The sequence below is a fragment of the Homalodisca vitripennis genome, chromosome 1 (assembly GCF_021130785.1).
Source record: "Homalodisca vitripennis isolate AUS2020 chromosome 1, UT_GWSS_2.1, whole genome shotgun sequence".
NCBI lineage: Eukaryota > Metazoa > Arthropoda > Insecta > Hemiptera > Cicadellidae > Homalodisca > Homalodisca vitripennis.
Window position 1 is genome coordinate 6480913 of NC_060207.1, and position 23542 is coordinate 6504454.

The 23542-nt window shown below is 33.9% G+C and overlaps 1 protein-coding gene across 1 annotated transcript in view; it reads left to right on the forward strand.

Moving 5' to 3' along the window:
* The first annotated feature begins 440 nt into the window (after window positions 1-440).
* The window catches only part of LOC124365864 (discoidin domain-containing receptor 2-like), a 194197-nt gene continuing 171095 nt past the window's right edge, over window positions 441-23542 (forward strand). The window contains 1 exon segment of the mRNA XM_046822345.1: window positions 441-500. The gene's annotated coding sequence lies outside the window, so the exon portion shown is untranslated.

Sequence of the window (23542 nt, forward strand, 5' to 3'; positions counted from 1 at the left end):
TATTATCAGCAGATTGTAATAATTTTAAAACTGTATTTAAGTTTTATTTAGTTTATTGACATGTTTGAGTGTTTGTCTAAATAGTTCATTGATGTATTAAAATATATATGAAACGAATATAAACGTTATGTTATTACCCTATTCATTTTTATTTTTTTTAATAGACAATAGTTATAAATATGACTCAAAGTAAAAGCATTTCTATCCATCTATATTAAAATAACATGGATAAATTCTATTTAATTAAACAAACATAATTTTCAACAGTGCCATTCTGAAACAAGGTTTACCAACCTGTATGTCCATCCATCCAATCTATTATCTAACTGCCTTATTCACTCATAGTTTATTGGAAACTAGAATAAGAAATATTATAGATAAAGTAATATAATATTACTACAAAAAACTTCAAGTTTTCTGAGTATAAACAATTTGTGTTGCAGATATGTGAACTACAAGATCCTGTAAAATCAATAATCAAGAGAACTTTCTGGAATTCGGTAAATATATATTTTAAAACTAAAATAGTAAACATTATTACTGCAATAAATTATAAATTCAACAGTTTAAGGGTCATATTTTGTGTTTAAAGTGAATATTTATTGTTATTTTTATTATAAAGGAACCTTATGACATTATATATATAGTTAAATGCGGTATCCACGATATAAATTATGGCTTAGTAAGATAGTAATGCTTACCTCATGCTTATCAATTATGCTTCAATTATACTACTAAATTTGTTAGTGTGTACTGTAAATGAAGTTTCTTAGTAGGTGAAGATCCCGAGTTGATTGGTTACCATTCTCCTCAAAATTTCTAAGTTGGTTGGTAATCGTGCTCCGTAAACGAAGACCGCAAGTGAAGATCCTGAGTCGATTAGTTACCATTCTCCTCAAGTAAAATTTCTAAATTGGTTGGTTAACGGGCTCCGTAAAAGAAGACCGCAAGTGAAGATCCTGAGTCGATTAGTTACCATTCTCCTCAAAATTTCTAAGTTGGTTGGTAATCGTGCTCCGTAAACGAAGACCGCAAGTGAAGATCCTAAATCGATTAGTTGCCATTCTCCTCAAGTAAAATTTCTAAATTGGTTGGTTAACGGGCTCCGTAAAAGAAGAACGTAAGTGAAGATCCTGTGTCAATTAGTTTGCGTAGTTCTATAAAAGTTACATAAAAAGTTATAACTAAAATATAATGCCCAGTTATTACAGGTTTTTCTGATTGGGTAGTTTGTTATACTCAGCTCAAAGAAAATTAAACACATGTAATGTGACCATTAAAGAATTGATTGAATAATTCCTACTTGCTTTTTAATAAAAGGGAAAAAGTGACAACAGCTTGTCACATTTATTATTGTTTACATTTGGCTTATTTTCAGGCGAGCGCAATATAAGTTCTCTGATCTGACTGTACCGCGCGCGGGCAGAATACCTGGCACTGAACCCATATGTTTCCTTTTTGCCGTACGTATGGTGGGGTTTTTAACGGGCTGCACTTTTTATGTGGCAAAAACAAACTGGGGATCCTTGTATTTGTAAACCAACACTGTAACTAAAGAAGTGTTAAGAGTTTAGAAAGAAGCATCTTTACTTCCAGGAATCTTTTGTTGCCATTCCAAATGTTTTTATCCGCCAAGGAATTCTTTTATACACAAAAGAACTGTTGAATTAAATTTATCAGTTGCATCAAGAATTTCAATTTTGTTTGTACAGACCGTACACATCAACACTAAAGTGAAAATTAAGGTATTATAAAACAGTTTACATATTTTACGGTATCTTCATTTTAAATCAGAGGGGATCTAAACACTTCTGAGATGAGTTGTTTTCACTGAAATATTTTCTAATGTAATGATCCATTTTTTTATTTAAATTTGAACAGCAGCATTTTGGAGCCCTGTTATAAGAGAATGAAATAATTTTTGCAATACTTGTGAGACGACTAAATTTTTTTTATCTTATTTATTTTTGTGTCGTCATAATATAATGTTTACATAGAACAGTTAATTAGTTTTTTATATTTTCTTTCAATTATTAATGAAATTTGTTTGCTGCATTGTATTCTTTATGGAACTGTTTGCTATTAGGGAACTAGTGGCCAGGGGGCGGGGCCCTGAAGTCTGAGAAAAACTCCTTCGTTAGCGCGTTAGGGCAATTTATATGCTAAATTTAATATCTACTTGTCATCGGTTAATAAGTCAGTTCATCTCATTTTGTATTTATAGACTTATGAAAATAATTGTTCTATCTTTGTTTGACGATTATTCACGATTGTACTTTGGCAAAAAGTTTACCTACTATTATGTATTTCGTATTAACATTATAACTTTACTTAAAAAAGTTTGAAAATTCTTTACTTTCTGTTTATTTTGTAACGTCTCCTATGGGCTTATGATAATCGACAATCTTGTAACTAACGGGTTGTATTTCAGCTTTAGTTGTACCATGATTAAACACAATGTAATTGTGGTTTAGTACTCTGAAGTGTTTTCTTACTTTTAAATACATTGTAATCTTTAAATATCGAAATCGTGTATAGAAGTGTATAGAAAGTGTATAGAAACATTTTGTATACGATGGCATAACAAATGTACAAGTAAATATAATCTTCACTACAGTTTCTGCCTGGACTTATCCAAGCGTAATACTTTTACATTCAGTATGACCTGAAAGACTTCAGTAATGTAAGTCTTTAAATTGGATAAGTAAGTTGATATTAAATCAACTTTTGTCTATCACTAAGCAAAAGAGTAGAGTAATATAATGTTTCAAATTTCTACACTCTTGGTAAGAGTTTATGTTTAAAATATTTAAATATCCTGTGAGTTATAAGAATGTTAGATTTTAAAAATTTAGTATACTAACATTTAAGGAGTGTGTTTTTTTTTCAAATTAACGTTAAATAACGCTAATCTGTTTTATATTTTTAAATAACTGCCACATATAATTTTTAACTTCCTGTTCTCTGCGTAAAAAGGTTAATCATATATTTTTATTCAGTTGTACTGTTTATAATTTGGCAGTAATATTACAATATTCACGTTTTTTAAGTGGTGAAAAAAGTTTGGTTTTTACACCTCGTCAAGTCAACTGTAACAACTTATTTATACACCATTTACACCTTAAATTCTCCTTCGTGAAACGAACACTTTATAGTAATAAGTGTTGAAATACTAAATTGATAGGAACAACGAAAAATGAAAAGTAAACCCTTACAACGAATTTTATTTTATGTAAACTAAATAAAAAATACTGAATATTTCTCGAAGTGGGTTTATAAACATATGCATTTACTGAAACGGTAGAAGATTTAATTTATGTTTCAATTTTGAATTTTACTCATCGTTTACCACCTGAGGAAAGATTATGTAACTTCCCTAAACGTATTGAAAATGTAACCATTGGCTTTTATGACCTGAACATTTTCTTTCTTCTAGTCAGCTGCAAAAATTGTGACATTTATTTAATGCCGGCTATGTTATCGTGGTATTCTTTAACGTATGGGTTTAACAAGTTTTAAGATATATTGGATAAAATATTTAAATGTGTAATCAGAGAGAAACAGCCGACCAATATACATAACATTTAGAATTGTATTATTGGAAAACACAGCGGACCGCTACTCGAGTCATACTGCAGCACCAGCTGGTAGGAGGACAGTAAAACCTTGTACCGAAAGTGGCAATATTGGAGGTGGCCCACAATCCACAGCATGCCCCCCCCCCCGGTACTTTGCTAGATATATATGAAACTCTGAAATCATAGTCAAGAGTTAATGGCAATAACATTAAACTGGTCTTTTACAAATATAGGTGTGCTTGTTTCACTTATTTATGCAAAGAAAAAGATTGTACCGTATTAAAAAAGAAGTATATTTAAATAGATTTCATTAAACCGGTACCTTGGTCTTTGTTCAGTTCACTCACATTTAAATTATTCTGGTTTACAGCTACAATATTGACACATTTTGAAGATAAAAACCCATAATATAGATTGCCGTATGTTGTACAATGCTAATTATGTGGTGTAAATATATGATCCACTACACTCGCTCATTTCGATTGCAACAATCGTCGTGGTGTCAAATATATTTAGTTAGCAAATAGCAAATTTATTCAGTTTTTTATTAATCCAAAGGATTTTTACAAGGCCAGCTACATATCCTGCTCTGCGTCATATTGTAGTGATTCAGACTTCCCAGGCCTTGCAGTTCTCCGTAGGTTTTGGCTTTGTATCTGGATTTCTCGGGGAATTCTTTTTTTTGGGGAGGGAATCAATATTTAGGAGCAGTACGTGGTCAGTTACTAGATTCATTGACCTATTTCGCGTTTTAATCGGATACTACAAACAGACGTGATTTTTTTAGCTTCTATATATTTTTTTCTTACCAAACAGGCCACAACCCAATCTTTATCTCCTATCTAAAATTATTAGAAAATTCGTGAGTTAGAAATAACAATAACTGGAAGTGGCAGGTTAAATACCTGCATGCTATTGCAGAATCTTCTAAATTAATTTTTCATAGCATGGCGTAATGTTTTGTAGGGTTACCTTTAAATTGACACACCGCAATTAGAATGATTTATATATATGTATGTGTGTGTGTGTGTGTGTGTGTGTGTGTGTGTGTGTGTGTGTGTGTGTGTGTGTGTGTGTGTGTGTGTTTTAAGGTGGTATATGCATGATGATAGGAATGAAATAGCGATATCATTGTAAGATACGCAAGGTAAACAAGTACTATGGTTATTTAGTCGTTATAGTTATTTAGATCATTAGTCATTAAATAACACGAAATAGTGCTATAAATATTGAGCAAAATAATATATACTAATATTCTTAAATAAACACGGTTTGATTCATTCATGTCTCAGGACAAATTGATATTGACAGGGCTCTTACCTTATATCTGCATCATTTTTCACAATTTGGTAAATTGATTGATAGCAGCAAACATCACGCGGAGTTTCATTCCTTTTAAATGACTCGTTGGTTCTAAGTCATGGCTCAGTGTAAACTGATATTGACATGGTTCTTATATTTCCATAATTTTTTCACGATTTAGTAAATTGTTAAATAGCAGTAAACATCAAGCGGGTTCTCTTTCTTTTAAAGTAACTCGTTGATTCTGTGTCATGGCTCAGTGTAAACTGATTAAGAGGTTTCTTGTCTTATATCTGCATCACTTATCACAATTGGATAAATTGATTGATAGCAGAAAACATCAAGCAGAGTCTCGTTCTTTTAAAGTAACTCGTTGATTCTGTGTCATGGCTCAGTGTAAACAGATTAAGAGGTTTCTTGTCTTATATCTGCATCACTTATCACAATTGGATAAATTGATTGATAGCAGAAAACATCAAGCAGAGTCTCGTTCTTTTAAAATGACTCGTTGATTCTGTGTCTGGCTCAGTGTAAACAGATTAAGAGGTTTCTTGTCTTATATCTGCATCACTTATCACAATTGGATAAATTGATTGATAGCAGAAAACATCAAGCAGAGTCTCGTTCTTTTAAAGTAACTCGTTGATTCTGTGTCATGGCTCAGTGTAAACAGATTAAGAGGTTTCTTGTCTTATATCTGCATCACTTATCACAATTGGATAAATTGATTGATAGCAGAAAACATCAAGCAGAGTCTCGTTCTTTTAAAGTAACTCGTTGATTCTGTGTCATGGCTCAGTGTAAACAGATTAAGAGGTTTCTTGTCTTATATCTGCATCACTTATCACAATTGGATAAATTGATTGATAGCAGAAAACATCAAGCAGAGTCTCGTTCTTTTAAAATGACTCGTTGATTCTGTGTTCTGGCTCAGTGTAAACAGATTAAGAGGTTTCTTGTCTTATATCTGCATCACTTATCACAATTGGATAAATTGATTGATAGCAGAAAACATCAAGCAGAGTCTCGTTCTTTTAAAATGACTCGTTGATTCTGTGTTCTGGCTCAGTGTAAAACAGATTAAGAGGTTTCTTGTCTTATATCTGCATCACTTATCACAATTGGATAAATTGATTGATAGCAGAAAACATCAAGCAGAGTCTCGTTCTTTTTAAAGTAACTCGTTGATTCTGTGTCATGGCTCAGTGTAAACAGATTAAGAGGTTTCTTGTCTTATATCTGCATCACTTATCACAATTGGATAAATTGATTGATAGCAGAAAACATCAAGCAGAGTCTCGTTCTTTTAAAATGACTCGTTGATTCTGTGTTCTGGCTCAGTGTAAACAGATTAAGAGGTTTCTTGTCTTATATCTGCATCACTTATCACAATTGGATAAATTGATTGATAGCAGAAAACATCAAGCAGAGTCTCGTTCTTTTAAAGTAACTCGTTGATTCTGTGTCATGGCTCAGTGTAAACAGATTAAGAGGTTTCTTGTCTTATATCTGCATCACTTATCACAATTGGATAAATTGATTGATAGCAGAAAACATCAAGCAGAGTCTCGTTCTTTTAAAGTAACTCGCTGATTCTGTGTCATGGCTCAGTGTAAACAGATTAAGAGGTTTCTTGTCTTATATCTGCATCACTTATCACAATTGGATAAATTGATTGATAGCAGAAAACATCAAGCAGAGTCTCGTTCTTTTAAAGTAACTCGCTGATTCTGTGTCATGGCTCAGTGTAAACAGATTAAGAGGTTTCTTGTCTTATATCTGCATCACTTATCACAATTGGGTAAATTGATTGATAGCTGAAAACATCAAGCAGAGTCTCGTTCTTTTAAAATGACTCGTTGATTCTGTGTTCTGGCTCAGTGTAAACAGATTAAGAGGTTTCTTGTCTTATATCTGCATCACTTATCACAATTGGGTAAATTGATTGATAGCAGAAAACATCAAGCAGAGTCTCGTTCTTTTAAAATGACTCGTTGATTCTGTGTTCTGGCTCAGTGTAAACAGATTAAGAGGTTTCTTGTCTTATATCTGCATCACCTATCACAATTGGATAAATTGATTGATAGCAGAAAACATCAAGCAGAGTCTCGTTCTTTTAAAGTAACTCGCTGATTCTGTGTCATGGCTCAGTGTAAACTGATTAAGAGGTTTCTTCTCTTATATCTGCATCACTTATCACAATTGGATAAATTGATTGATAGCAGAAAACATCAAGCAGAGTCTCGTTCTTTTAAAGTAACTCGTTGATTCTGTGTCATGGCTCAGTGTAAACAGATTAAGAGGTTTCTTCTCTTATATCTGCATCACTTATCACAATTGGGTAAATTGATTGATAGCAGAAAACATCAAGCAGAGTCTCGTTCTTTTAAAGTAACTCGTTGATTCTGTGTCATGGCTCAGTGTAAACAGATTAAGAGGTTTCTTGTCTTATATCTGCATCACTTATCACAATTGGGTAAATTGATTGATAGCAGAAAACATCAAGCAGAGTCTCGTTCTTTTAAAGTAACTCGTTGATTCTGTGTCATGGCTCAGTGTAAACAGATTAAGAGGTTTCTTGTCTTATATCTGCATCACTTATCACAATTGGGTAAATTGATTGATAGCAGAAAACATCAAGCAGAGTCTCGTTCTTTTAAAGTAACTCGTTGATTCTGTGTCATGGCTCAGTGTAAACAGATTAAGAGGTTTCTTGTCTTATATCTGCATCACTTATCACAATTGGGTAAATTGATTGATAGCAGAAAACATCAAGCAGAGTCTCGTTCTTTTAAAGTAACTCGTTGATTCTGTGTCATGGCTCAGTGTAAACAGATTAAGAGGTTTCTTGTCTTATATCTGCATCACTTATCACAATTGGGTAAATTGATTGATAGCAGAAAACATCAAGCAGAGTCTCGTTCTTTTAAAGTAACTCGTTGATTCTGTGTTCTGGCTCAGTGTAAACAGATTAAGAGGTTTCTTGTCTTATATCTGCATCACTTATCACAATTGGGTAAATTGATTGATAGCAGAAAACATCAAGCAGAGTCTCGTTCTTTTAAAGTAACTCGTTGATTCTGTGTCATGGCTCAGTGTAAACAGATTAAGAGGTTTCTTGTCTTATATCTGCATCACTTATCACAATTGGATAAATTGATTGATAGCAGAAAACATCAAGCAGAGTCTCGTTCTTTTAAAATGACTCGTTGATTCTGTGTTCTGGCTCAGTGTAAACAGATTAAGAGGTTTCTTGTCTTATATCTGCATCACTTATCACAATTGGATAAATTGATTGATAGCAGAAAACATCAAGCAGAGTCTCGTTCTTTTAAAGTAACTCGTTGATTCTGTGTCATGGCTCAGTGTAAACAGATTAAGAGGTTTCTTGTCTTATATCTGCATCACTTATCACAATTGGATAAATTGATTGATAGCAGAAAACATCAAGCAGAGTCTCGTTCTTTTAAAGTAACTCGCTGATTCTGTGTCATGGCTCAGTGTAAACAGATTAAGAGGTTTCTTGTCTTATATCTGCATCACTTATCACAATTGGATAAATTGATTGATAGCAGAAAACATCAAGCAGAGTCTCGTTCTTTTAAAGTAACTCGCTGATTCTGTGTCATGGCTCAGTGTAAACAGATTAAGAGGTTTCTTGCTTAGTCTTATATCTGCATCACTTATCACAATTGGGTAAATTGATTGATAGCTGAAAAACATCAAGCAGAGTCTCGTTCTTTTAAAATTGACTCGTTGATTCTGTGTTCTGGCTCAGTGTAAACAGATTAAGAGGTTTCTTGTTCTTATATCTGCATCACTTATCACAATTGGGTAAATTGATTGATAGCAGAAAACATCAAGCAGAGTCTCGTTCTTTTAAAATGACTCGTTGATTCTGTGTTCTGGCTCAGTGTAAACAGATTAAGAGGTTTCTTGTCTTATATCTGCATCACCTATCACAATTGGATAAATTGATTGATAGCAGAAAACATCAAGCAGAGTCTCGTTCTTTTAAAGTAACTCGCTGATTCTGTGTCATGGCTCAGTGTAAACTGATTAAGAGGTTTCTTCTCTTATATCTGCATCACTTATCACAATTGGATAAATTGATTGATAGCAGAAAACATCAAGCAGAGTCTCGTTCTTTTAAAGTAACTCGTTGATTCTGTGTCATGGCTCAGTGTAAACAGATTAAGAGGTTTCTTCTCTTATATCTGCATCACTTATCACAATTGGGTAAATTGATTGATAGCAGAAAACATCAAAGCAGAGTCTCGTTCTTTTAAAGTAACTCGTTGATTCTGTGTCATGGCTCAGTGTAAACAGATTAAGAGGTTTCTTGTCTTATATCTGCATCACTTATCACAATTGGGTAAATTGATTGATAGCAGAAAACATCAAGCAGAGTCTCGTTCTTTTAAAGTAACTCGTTGATTCTGTGTCATGGCTCAGTGTAAACAGATTAAGAGGTTTCTGTCTTATATCTGCATCACTTATCACAATTGGGTAAATTGATTGATAGCAAGAAAACATCAAGCAGAGTCTCGTTCTTTTAAAGTAACTCGTTGATTCTGTGTCATGGCTCAGTGTAAACAGATTAAGAGGTTTTCTTGTCTTATATCTGCATCACTTATCACAATTGGGTAAATTGATTGATAGCAGAAAACATCAAGCAGAGTCTCGTTCTTTTAAAGTAACTCGTTGATTCTGTGTCATGGCTCAGTGTAAAACAGATTAAGAGGTTTCTTGTCTTATATCTGCATCACTTATCACAATTGGGTAAATTGATTGATAGCAGAAAACATCAAGCAGAGTCTCGTTCTTTTAAAGTAACTCGTTGATTTCTGTGTTCTGGCTCAGTGTAAAAACAGATTAAGAGGTTTCTTGTCTTATATCTGCATCACTTATCACAATTGGGTAAATTGATTGATAGCAGAAAACATTCAAGCAGAGTCTCGTTCTTTTTAAAGTAACTCGTTGATTCTGTGTCATGGCTCAGTGTAAACAGATTAAGAGGTTTCTTGTCTTATATCTGCATCACTTATCACAATTGGGGTAAATTGATTGATAGCAGAAAACATCAAGCAGAGTCTCGTTCTTTTAAAGTAACTCGTTGATTCTGTGTCATGGCTCAGTGTAAACAGATTAAGAAGGTTTCTTGTCTTATATCTGCATCACTTATCACAATTGGATAAATTGATTGATAGCAGAAAAACATCAAGCAGAGTCTCGTTCTTTTAAAGTAACTCGTTGATTTCTGTGTTCTGGGCTCAGTGTAAACAGATTAAGAGGTTTCTTGTCTTATATCTGCATCACTTATTCACATTGGGTAAATTGATTGGATAGCAGAAAACATCAAGCAGAGTCTCGTTCTTTTTAAAATGACTCGTTGATTCTGTGTTCTGGCTCAGTGTAAAACAGATTAAGAGGTTTCTTGTCTTATATCTGCATCACTTATCACAATTGGGTAAAATTGATTGATAGCAGAAAACATCAAGCAGAGTCTCGTTCTTTTAAAATGACTCGTTGATTCTGTGTTCTGGCTCAGTGTAACTTGTTTCACTATATCTAGCCAACATAAGATGAGGTACATATTTTAAAATGTACTTTGTTATATAAACAATATTCCTTAGTATCCTGTAAATTAAGAATAAAGGAATGTAATATTTGTAATTTTTTAATTTTTTCACGTGCACTAAAAAGATCTTTTTACAATCGTATTGATACCTGTCCCTAAGGTTAAGTTATGGTCCTAAATTCGCTTTTTAACAATGTTTTCTGTGCTTTAGCTTGGGGGGGAGGGTTATAACCCTTGATAGGAAAGGTCTTATACACTTGAAACCTAGTACATAGGTTTCTCTTAGTTGAAGAAAGATCTATACTGATTTTTGGGTCAAAAGGCAGTAAAGTTACAGGCAAAAAGTTATATTTACTTCGATAAAGGAATGTTGTAGGGTTAATATAAACTCCCGATATCATCTCGTGCCTAGCACACGTACTTGGTAGTCGTTTAACCTCTAGCGGAAAGTACTTAGACTTCCTAGAATCAGCTTTCGTCCTGCAGAAAATAAGGCAATAATAAATTCTAAACCCGACTTCAGCTAAGAATATGTTTAACAGTTTCACTGCGTTTTCGAGTTTGAGTTATTATCTCCCACGGGCATAATATTGTGATCCTTCCCACCTCCCCCAGTACAAGAGGCCTCGGCTTTATCAGGAACGGTTCGGGCTATTCCACTTATCTTGGCCTGAGGCGCTCCATGGGATCTTCGTTTGGAACAAATACAAGGTTGTGTTTAAAGTAACATCTGTGTAAACATTCTTAGAAATACACATTGAAACTGATCCTATTTCATATTGTAAATGCGAAAGTTTCTTCTGAATGATATTTGGACATTAGGAGTTTTGGGTATATGAATATCTGATAGTTAATTCACAAAGTATAAAGACAGATTTAAAAGAAACATCATATATGTGCCTTGCATTTAAGAATAAATTATAGACATATATTTTTTAATACTTATTATAAAGCCTTATTTCTGAATTGGATATTTTCTTGAACAAAGTCATCTGTTGTAGAATAATGCTAATAGTTATGACAGCAGTATTGACATGGATGGTAACAGTGGTGAATTCATACCGTGTAGTGTATTTTAGATACTGTAAAACAGTTTCTTTTTACATTGTGGGACGGCATATTTACGTTAGCTGAAGGAACAAAACCGAAGGGACTGGGGGCTTATACGATTCAACAAACCATTTCCTGTGAGACTACAATGTGTGTAAAAATAAGCTTAGTGAGTCCTGCATGGAACCACAGAGCAACACACAGACACACGGAACCACAGAGCAACACACATACACACGGAACCACAGAGCAACACACAGACACACGGAACCACAGAGCAACACACAGACACACGGAACCACAGAGCAACACACAGACACACGGAACCACAGAGCAACACACAGACACACGGGCAAGTTTTGATTGCAGAAACCATTGACGGGACTGTGGATCCGTTTTTCACAGAAGAGTTAAACAGTAGCCTATTATAGGCATATACCAATTTACATAAATTTGTTGCATAACTCATATATAACAGAGTTATAATATATATCTCTTACAAGAACACAAAAAATATTTTATAGGGAACAGGGAATTGAAAGTTTTAGCACATACTGTTTTTGTTACTGTCAGATTTACAAATATTCATGCCTTTGGAGAAGTAAACCGAGGATACAAGCAAAGAAAGTGCTTCATTTATGGAAATTAATATTCTTAAAACCTATAGCACATCAGGACGACTTGCTGCAATGCAACCTTAGAGATCAGAGGGGCGTAGCCGAGAGGGATTTTCGATATTAAGAATAGCTTGTAAAAACCAGAGAACCTAGGAATGTTCCTTGGAAATTGTGGGTAAATCCGATTCACTAATTTTTACATGATTGAGTAACACACACAGGAACTCACAGACAGACACTGTCAGATTTATATATAGTATTATAGATTTTAAGCATTTTTAATCTTGCGTATTTCCTTAAATAATAGTAATGCAAATTTCCAAATTGAAGGTAATAATATAATGAAGAAATAATATGGCCAGAAACGTAACCAACAAGCAAGATACCTGTATTTCATCCTTGTATAAATCTGTACTAAATATTGGAATGAATTAGAGTTTTAAAAAGTAACTTCCAAATTGTTACCTATCAGATAGCGTACGCTTCCCTGATTTCACTGGAACTTCTATGATGTAAAATTAAATTAATCCGTTACTAATATTTCATTTTTACGGCTTAAAGAATAACCATCAATCTTTTGTGTGGTATTATTATTTATCGATTTAAAATTTTTTAAATAATGTCTAAACTTGAAAATTTCCACAAGCATGCATTTATATAATTGGTTATGTTGTGATTTTATAGGAAACGTTTATCATCCAAACTAAAGTTGGAATTTACAATGTGTCCTTGCCTTGTAGATTAAAATATCTGTCTCGAGTTTGAATAATGAATATTTCTGTAGTAGTCACCCAGCTATATTAAGATTCCACAGCAAAGCTGTTTATGCATGGTGTGCTTCTCACCTGAGGCTGTGCAGATTTAAAGTCACTTGTCTTGCGTTAAGCTGCATGGTATTATGCTGTCTCACGCGCGATATCTTGCTGTCTCACGCGCGATACCGTGCTGTCTCACGGGTCGTGAGTCAGCAGCAACCCCAACGGTGCGGCGAGGCGGCTTAAAATTCCTCACAAAGCAACTTGTCATTCATTAAACTAGTAAATAAAAAACTATAAGGAGGGATATACAACTTGTATAGGATTGTTATTTTATCATAATACATATAAGACCTCTAGGTATTTATCACTTTCAATTGAGTTTTCGTACTAAAAATCGTGTCACAAAACATCATACTAAAATATAAACATTTTTAAAATACTTGCAGTATATGTAAGGGGTATATGTAGTGGTAAGGGCACATTAAAGTAATTTTCATACCATTCGAAAAACGAGCATTAAAGGAATTAGTGAAGTAATCTTTCGCTCTTTGCTTGAAGCTCCTTCTACTTACTTCACCTGGTATGTACAACATGTGTTGAAGCCATGGAAGCCTGTGAGTTGCCATGGTATTTTGTTTGTGATTTCCCTTCCTTTGGTGCTGGATCAAGGTACATACTTGATATTTTGACGCAACACTTTTCTGGCTGTAACTCTTTCATCTCTATATTTTGCAAAGCCTATATAAAAATTGTTGCTGTAAAAGATAATTTTAAAATGTACATGAAAATCTTACAGACCACGTTTTAATACGGCAAGTAGAGTGAAGGCACGATTCGTCAAAACAGAGATCCTTATTTTTTGGATATAACGAAGGAAACGTTTTAAATTCTATGACTCTTTACCATTCGTCGTTGAATGAACTCTAGGTTTCAAGTTTATTGGGGCTATGTATAAAACGCTATGCACATTTTCTTTGCGAAAATTTAAATAAATTTCAAAGTAATTAAATTTAAAATGTGTTCAAAAGTATACACAATTAAGATTTGTAATACAAAAAGATTATTATGAATAGTGTTATTTTCTACCGCCAGTTCTGGATGTTGTTTCTCCTATTTTATATTGATTCAAGATGTATTTGACTTGAAATGTAAGCAAATTGCTGGTTTTGATTTATTTCATGTGACTTGATAATTCTTGTTTTATTTTTTAATAAAATATTCTCATGTCCTAAACATTCATAGGAAGTAGTAAATTTCAGTTTATATAATTTTAGTTATACACCAACAAGCTCCGAAATAATATGATTATTATGAAACGTAACACATATGATTCTTTAGTTTTAGTCTGTTATTTCTCAGAACTAGCCTTGACTTCTGCAGTTGTCTAGATACTCCGCAAAATAATGACTATGTACTTAATATTTTATTTATTTTACGTATTTTTTATTAAATAATTATGAACTTATCAGCCTTATAAATGTAGATAATTAAATGTAAAATAAACGATTTAAACCCTTAAATATATTTTTTATGATTTATATGCTTTAGAAAATAAAAAGTTATAAAAGTTATAAAAGCGATAATGTAAAGTTTTCACGCTAATAGTAAAATTTCAACGCAAAAACGCGTTGATGGTGTTGTAAAAAGGCAACCAGAAAGTGATCCATCTCCTCCAGGCAGTCTGTGGTCTGACCCTCAGATTCACGCCACACTCTCTTATATGAGTTTCCAAATTTACTTCATCATTGTCAGTCGGGCCAACTTTTCAACTCACTTTACACACATGAATACGAAAGTAGTTCCGGCCACCGCCATTTCTATTCATAACTTTCCGTCTTATTGCATCCCCATATATCTTCTTCAGGCACCTCGTGTACGCGATTACCTAGCACACGTTAATGTTAACGTTACAACTTCACAGAATAATAAATTACAAGAGACATTAATAATAATAGAAAATGTTTATTATAAATAAATAAAGATAATAATCTTTACGATTGTACGATAATATAAACAATAATATAAACAAAGTTGTAGAAATATAGACAATCTTAAAAAAAAGAAATTGAAAGCATCATTGTACTCTTTTCTGTTGGAAGTATCAGAATTATTGTCTACATATAGAAGATATTAGTTGTTTACGTATAAAATCTTTCTCACCATACATTCCCATATGATGCATTCAGATTATTTGCATTGAATTGGATTTTAAATTAGTGTTTAAATAATGAAATTCTTTTCGCCAAGTCACTATAAGATTATACAGTATTGTATGTGTTGGGATAGCTATGCTACATAGTTTAATATTTTACGTGTTTGAATCTCTTATTGGATGTTTTGAGTTTGTTTAAAAATTTATTTATTATGCTATTTTATCGTCGCCACCATGGTTACCCATAAGACCAGCCTAATAATATTCGCTAACACTCAACCCAGTCCGATGAAGTAATGTGCACCATCACCAAACACAGTACTCTGCTTAGAAATAAAGGTTCATGCCTAATTTAAAGTCTGTAAATCAGTTCTTTTTTAGATATCGTGTGAATAGACAGCCATATAGATAGACAGACAGACAGACAGATAGGAAGTATTTTTACCGACCCGTGGGTTAGGGGCTTCGCTGAGGCTAAGCCAATTGAAAGAAACAATTCAAATATCCGAAAACAGAGCTATGATGGGAATATCATGGTTTAAGAAATAAAATATTTATTATGTCATCCGATGCAATGTCAATGGACACCACACAAGAGGTATATTCACCAATCAATGATAAATGATCACAACGTGGTTCAGTGTAGTTTCCAACTCTGTGGAAGGTACCCTTCCTAGATATCGACGCCTGCAAGTCACCTGTGGAGGATCATTGTCCCATGAGGGTGCTTCTGGCTGGGCAGTTCTTGGCGTCGACCTATACTGGGCACAGCAAAAACCGAAGTCACTTTATCTGAGCGATCCCATAAATGTCTAACAGTGGATCGTCCCTAACAGAAAATATCGAGATACAAGGGTGAAAGGGTGAATAGACAGATCTTTGTCAGAGTTAAAATCTGTTGTTTGCCTAAACATGAAAGAGTGCAGTTCTCTGCCAGTTTTGATAGGATGATGCTGTAGCTAAGCTCTCCCTCCACCAAGGTGACATGACTGACATATAAAATTCGCTGTCCCTTACCACCAACTTTACACATTCTGAAAATCTTATCTTTCCAGAAGCAATGAGGGGTTTCCACACTCCCTTTCGTCCGTTCCAATTTATACATCACCATTGCCGTTCTATGGCCGTACTAAGCATTCGCTCTGTTTTGGTATTAATCCAGTCAACAGAAGATTTTCCAGCTATGTAAAGCACCACTTTGAGTATTAAACTTCTTGCGTCAAAGTGACGTTTACTGACATCGCTCACTATGCCGGCACGTTTTTGATATGTTTTGAACCAAAATACAGTTTAGACTGAGATTCCTAACTTCTATCTCAACTCTCTTCCTTTCTAATTCATGTTTGCACCTCATGCAACGACTGTCCATTTTTTATTCATAAAAGAATTCAGCAATTTCCAGTTAAGGTGATCCCTTTAAGGTTTAGGTTGCTTCGAAGTCAATGTCATACATGAAACAAAATCGACCGAACGTTTACAAACCAATGCGTCCTACAAGCTCAATTAACTGACACGATATATTCACTAACTGTATACATTCTTATGGTTCATCTTTGGACTTTTCCTTGACTACCTCCACACTTAATAATGTACACATTTATACGATACTTAGTTGATACATGGTTACCCACGTACTCTTATAAGCGCAAAATTAAAAGTGAAAATAAGCTTGGCTGTGAGCAAAGCTTAGGTCAACTAACTTCACAGGCCCAAAAACCTTTTTTACATCAACAAATTTGAAGAACTAGGGTATATATGTAAGTATCAAATAACTTTGCACTATTAAACAAAATCCCTGTGAGTTAAACAAAATAGAAGTCCATCACCCTAAGAAACCAGCCTATGATTCAACGCCTTCATCAGTGTTCTTTTAAACGTTCGGCTGGCCAATACTCACTCATCTTTTTTGCAATAAAAAAAGACGTACCTCATGGAAAAGGCTTGCTAAGAAACAAAATATTGGAAAATCGTGTTTTTAGTTACGATTTTATAAAAGTTAATTAAATTAAATTTTAGTCTGACATTACCTAGCAAGTGACAGTGGATGGTCCAAATATTCGCACACATTCATGGCACATCCTCTACGTCAAACACACACAGCATTATTTGAGCGTGACAGATATCAATATTTGCGTGATAATAGGGCAGTGATGTGACAATGAGCGGGCGGCTCGAGTATTAATCAAGCTTAACTGCCTGTATTTTGACACAGTTCAGCGATTCATCATCAGCATCTGGACATCGCAATATCAATGTGGACATCGCCCGCCCGCCGCGCCATGACGCACAGCCCCACCGGGTGCTAATTTCTGTTGATTTCCTTCATTGTAAGGACCCCTAAAACCCCTTCCTAGAGAGTTAGTGTTTACCTTCATGTGCAATGGTTAAAATGATAATGTACAGTATTTAAATTAAAGATGGTTTACCTACGCGGATTTCTATTCCGATTGTACAGTAATATTTTTGTAATTTAAAAAGAGCCCGATTCAATAATTTGGATAATGTCAACATATGTATGGACAGGCAGCTTGTGAACGACAAAAAATAGTCCGAAAGAATGTTTTCACGAAACGAACTAATTTAAACTCTTCACTTAATGTATAAAGGGATGGGATAAAATAATCAGTTATATAAAAATACCATAGCAATAATGAAGAAAAAGTTTCCGCTTTTAGTATATTTTCATAAAAAATCATTACACTTGTAGACTTGTAACAAATGTCAAATATCCCTTACGGCTCAGTCGGAAGAGTAGCAGATTTTACATGAGGCTGTTATCTCGAAATGTTAAAATTGAAGGTGCATTATTGTTTTAATTTTTGATTAGGAAAAGTGACCCTCAATACTGGTATGTTATTATATTCGTAACGCTTTCACGACATTATATACACGATATTATATTTACAACGTTTATAATCTTAAATCCTTACTAGTCAAAAATGTCCACAGACATTACTTTTATTTGTAAAAGCGTGGACTTGATTTAGTCATAATTAATTCAAAATTATGTTTGTAAGCATATTCATGTATAACAATTTAATTGCATACTTTTATAAAAAAGCCACTATCTTGAACTCTGAAAAGCATTGTAAAAGTAAGTAGGATTGTTCCTAGGAGTTAGTTACGTAATTTTGTGAAAAGTTTCAACCTTGATTTATCTTGTGAAAGACTGGAGATAAAAAGTTTCTCAAAAGCACATGACCGCCATCTTGAAACGTTTTACTGTTTAAAATTGGCTAACGTATCTATATATTACCTACCTTCCAGTGTATACACAAATGCTATCGATGTACGATGTTTGGTATGCATATAATAAGAAATATGGTAGATATTGTGTTCACTATTATTATCGCAATATCCTATACTAGTCAAACATTTGTGTGCTCGCTATCTGGAAAATATTCACGATATAAAAGAATATGTTAGAACAAACATTACTGTAAATGACCTGGTAGTTCTGAAATAAGTGTTATATTTTGTACTGAAATGCATAATAAGTTATCTATGCATATTAAATATTATATAAAATTTACCAAATTTGAAATTGTTGTCATCTTGAAACCTTAGTCAGTTGAGACTGGATAACGAAATCCAAGCTATATGCAAGTACAGCTTTAGTACCAATGAAAGTTTATAAAATACGCCAGTTATCGTGTTCATAATCTCGCGTTATATTGCATTAGCCCCTGCAGATAACGTATCAAATAATAAACCGTCATTAAGGTCTTAGGAGAGGTAAGGAAAGAGTCGGTTTATGGCAACTATAGGTTTTTTCACGAGTAAGACACTCCCAAAAGAAGATCCTATTATATTCTTCTTAATAATCTCTTAAATGTAATTCAAATTGTAATATTATGAAAACCCATTATACTTTGAAGTTCATTAATTTTATTCACGAGATCTTTTATCCATATCAAGTCGGTGCCATTTTCTACTTTAAAAGTTGTTACGTATGAGAAAGACAGACAGTAATCGACAGTAATCAAAACCAATTACATCCGGAGATGGAAGAAGGGGTGAGTCAGTAGGTAAAAATGGTGCACTTGAGGATATATGCCAACTCACCGTTGTTGATCATGGTTCTTCCCTCGCTTTATCCGAGGGAGGACTTTCAACCACTCCAGAACTGCAATAGGATCCACGGCAGAACGAGTCGCTTCAGGGTTTCACTGAGACTCGTTACTGCTACAGTGGGAGAAAGAAGTTTTGAGAGAAACCATCACGAGAACAAGGTGGTAAACGGCAGGCAGCCGGAACAGGTCACTTCCGACAGGAGCTACGATACACACACTAACGAGTACGATGGACAGAACGACGCGGAGAGCTCCAATACGAGGACAGCAACGGGTCAGACTGCGAGACTTTGGAGTGACCGCAGCCTGAAAATATCTCCTCCAACGATACACTGACTGTCCGGGCATCTAAGGGACTCTCCTGGACGGTGGACAGACAGACAGAGACCACACGATAAATCCACTAATGAGAGAGTAGAGAAATCGGGCGATATGTACAAGGGTCACAGATCGGCTCACTAGTATTGATTTTACCGTAAACTATTTCTAAGATAGCAATGACTCTTGTGCTGTATATTAAAAACTAAACCTACTCTACTGTATTGTTGTAAATATTAAACAAAGGCAAATCAGGAAGTATGAATTATTTCCCGTACCTTAAAATAATCTTGGTTTAAAGGATCAGAGATGATATGTTGATGCGATCTTATTACAACATTATTTGTTCTAAGAGAGCTGTATTAATAATTAAACTGTCCAATATATTTAAAAAAACTGTTTGAAATATCCATTTCTAGGATGTAAATCCATAAATCAATCGCAATTTAATTAAAATTATGATATCAATTTAGTCTGATACTATGATTGATGTCGAAATTAAAAGTTAGCCATAGGAATTATTGTATTTACTATTTGTACTCTAAAGACTTCATAAAATACATAACAACACTTAAAGATACGTTTCCTATAGTTTTTACAAAATATATATTGTGAATTATGTTCTCTCACAATACAAACAACATGAGCTAAATCATTAAATGACAATAATCGTTATATGGGCATAACGGCTTATAATTTTGTTTATACTAGAAGATTGTAATAAGAAAATGAATCTTCAATAGAGAGTCTACATTTAGCAAACTGTTGTACGAAAAATACTACGAGTGCATTTAAATTCTTAATATTTTAGTAAATTTGTTCTATTAAATTTGAACAGTTTCTCGACAATCATGATTTTAATTTAGACAGTAAGTCTTCATATATGAAGAATTAAAATTTAATTCCATCGGAAATACAAATCGTAGAAGAAGCGACTTAACAGTTGCCGCGGCAACCTCCCTCAGGAACACTTCACTGTAGCAATAAGCAATACGATATGTAAAGAGCTCTCACTGTAGTGCATTTAACGCCCCTAGTGAGCTCTCTACTCTACACTAACATTTATTTGTCAAGTTCAGAACATACAACTGAGCTGACATATTGCTATTTTGCTAGCACTTTATGTTGTTTAAAGTGACACAGGATCAATTAGTTGATTTCAAGTTATTAGTAATTATTAACACTTACTAATTATCAAGTGTAATATTCTATAATATGTTATTCATTTATTGTAAGCTGTTAACACGTACACTCGATGATTTGAGTTGACGTTACTTGAGGTGGTAGGTATTTATTATTGTATGAGCGTGGTGGATAATAAGCGTATGATTCATTTTTAACATAATCAAATTAATTATAATTTACATACAACTCCGATACAGGATGTCTGAAATTTTGCAATTTCATCCTCTATTAATTGGCTGAGCTATATCGAAGCTTATCATTCGAGGGTTATGTAAAATTTATTTACTGTCTGTCTGTTTTCCGGATGGTATCTCGAGAATTAATTGACCTATAGGCTACAATTTAGCACGAAGCTTCATTTCTATATAAGTACTTCAAAGTCTAATTATGATTAGTTTTATTCCATGGGACATGGCTGAGCATTAGTTAACCTATGGGTAACCATAATGACAACGAGAGAATCGCACAGTAAAAATATTTGTAAATAAACTGAGGAGAATAGTATGGTACTTTAACATGTGTCATTATAACACATCGAGCATAACTTAAAATTTGCATGCAACCTCAGGACAAGCCTTTTACGCTATACCTGGTATGGTACCCCTACCTTGTTATTTTGTACATTGGCATAAAGTCAGTTACTTAGAAAATATGTATACATATATATTCTGACCACGGAGGTTTATATATACATTTTACCTTATCATATTGGGGCTTGCATGAACAATTTTGTTATTCTTTTCCTTATGCCAATAAACTGCCATAAACAGACTGCATTTAGGAGTACACGTTACGTACACAAGGCATGAGTGTATGACGCACCTAAGTGCTTATTGCAGTGGGTTGCCTGGTTATAGGACTGGTGAAATAGCTAGTTAAATCCATCAAGATTTGAAGTGTAACCTTTAATTACAATTTCAATGTAAAAAAAAAACTTTATTCTGATAAGGATGAGTTGAATGTTTAATACAAATTATTGAATTCTCCTGATATTTACAAATTCTAGTGTGAATCGAATAAAACTTGTGTTTTTGTAAATGGTCATGCTAGTTAAATAGTTTGGTTTTGACATAATGGATGTTGTGGATCATCACGTATATTGTCTTTTTAAACCGCAATGTATATGACATATAATTTATTCATTACATGGTTTTATTAGTTCACCCAAAATTTTAATTATCTCCATTACTACTGATCTTGTACTAAAATAAAGTCAACAAGTGTAAGTTATTCATGATGTTTAAAACTGAATAATTAGTTGAGATAAATGTTCCTCAGTAGCTTTTCTTAATGAAAGCAACCAACGAAGTAAGTAAGGTTGACTCTCAGTCTGGTACTCGAGTAAATAGCTCAACTAGACAATGGCGTTTACACATCGCCTGGCAAACACTCCCACTCAAGCAATGCTGTTTGTTTTTCTCTTCACAGAGTTAATCGATCTTCTTGGCTAAACAAACAGGAAAATGCATTAAAGTATTCTGCCATTAGATTCTGTAACTGCCTGTACAACACTGATCATTTAATATATGTAGGATCTTTGCTTTGAAATATCAAGTGTCTTATAATTGTTTAAATTACAATAATACTTCCACACGCCACCGAACTCAAGTGTGTTGAATGGCACGGTAAAACCCCGCCGTGGAACAGATATAACACTTGATATGTGAGGGCCACTGCCGCACAGGGTGGAGAGATGTGAGGGGAGTTACCCTCAGTGCCCGTGACTTGAAAAGTGCGATTCCTTGTCGTCATTGAACACTTTGACAGCTTCAACATTACGGCCGTGTTACTCGGCTAACCCTCGCAGACTCACATTCCTAGCTTGTTCCGTGGCTTTTCAATTCATCTTCCTTTCTACTCTCTCCACTTCCCAAACTTGGTTTTGAAGTGCAACCGATCAATATATATTGGTGGCTGAGCGTTAGCAATGTCAATTACCCGGAGGGGTGGTAAAGTGTCATTTCTGTGTGCCGGACTGTACACACGATATCTCGAAAAGAAACTAGTTTTAAAGACTCGAAAGTTTGCATGAAGCTTCCTTCATTTCTGTATAAGCATCACTGAGTTCAATGATGGTGCATGTCACTCCATAGCGAATATTTATATATTGATCGTACAGGTAATCATGATGGCAACGAGAAAATAGCTGACTGTATAATTTAATAAACACATGGAATACAATCTTATGAGGTTTAAACATTTAATATTGTGAGAAATTCAGTCAAATTACCCCAAGATGTATAAAATTATCTTTTGATTACTAGTTGTCGAGACTTTTATTATTTAAACACTGCTATAACTCCAACTGAATGACAAATATGTTAACGCATCACTGGGAAGGATTTAATTTGTACATTTTACATTTTTCATGAAATTTAATTTATACGCAGACAAAAAATTGTTCTACAAGTATGAATGTCCTAACATGGAGTTTGAAGCCCATCAATCAGTCAGTTGACCACGGGGGGGGGGGGGTGGCATGACTTTCCTGTCCGCAGGATATCTCGAGAATAAGATTAAGAACTGTATACTTTAACTTGTAATGCAACTCCAGAAAACATGACACTTGATTTGACATACACCTACCTTGGTGTATTAACAATGTAAGATTGGTTTACTCTCTTGAGTTTTACTAGGTTATGTAGCAAAAACTACCTCGCAGATCATACAGTTATGATTATTGGTATTGCTTAGTAGAAAAAGTAATTATAAAGAGCTAAAGTCTTTCTTAAATACATTAGACTCCGTTATTATCAACTGTATAAGTTATTAACCGTGTAATGATACTACATTATGTTTACATGTATTCTCGTAATAACACAAATTTGATTAGTGATAATTTTACAAGACCATATTAGTAGCCCTTCTTACATATTTTAGTGGTAATTTTAAGTTTAATTCAATATATCTTTCCAGACACATGTAAGA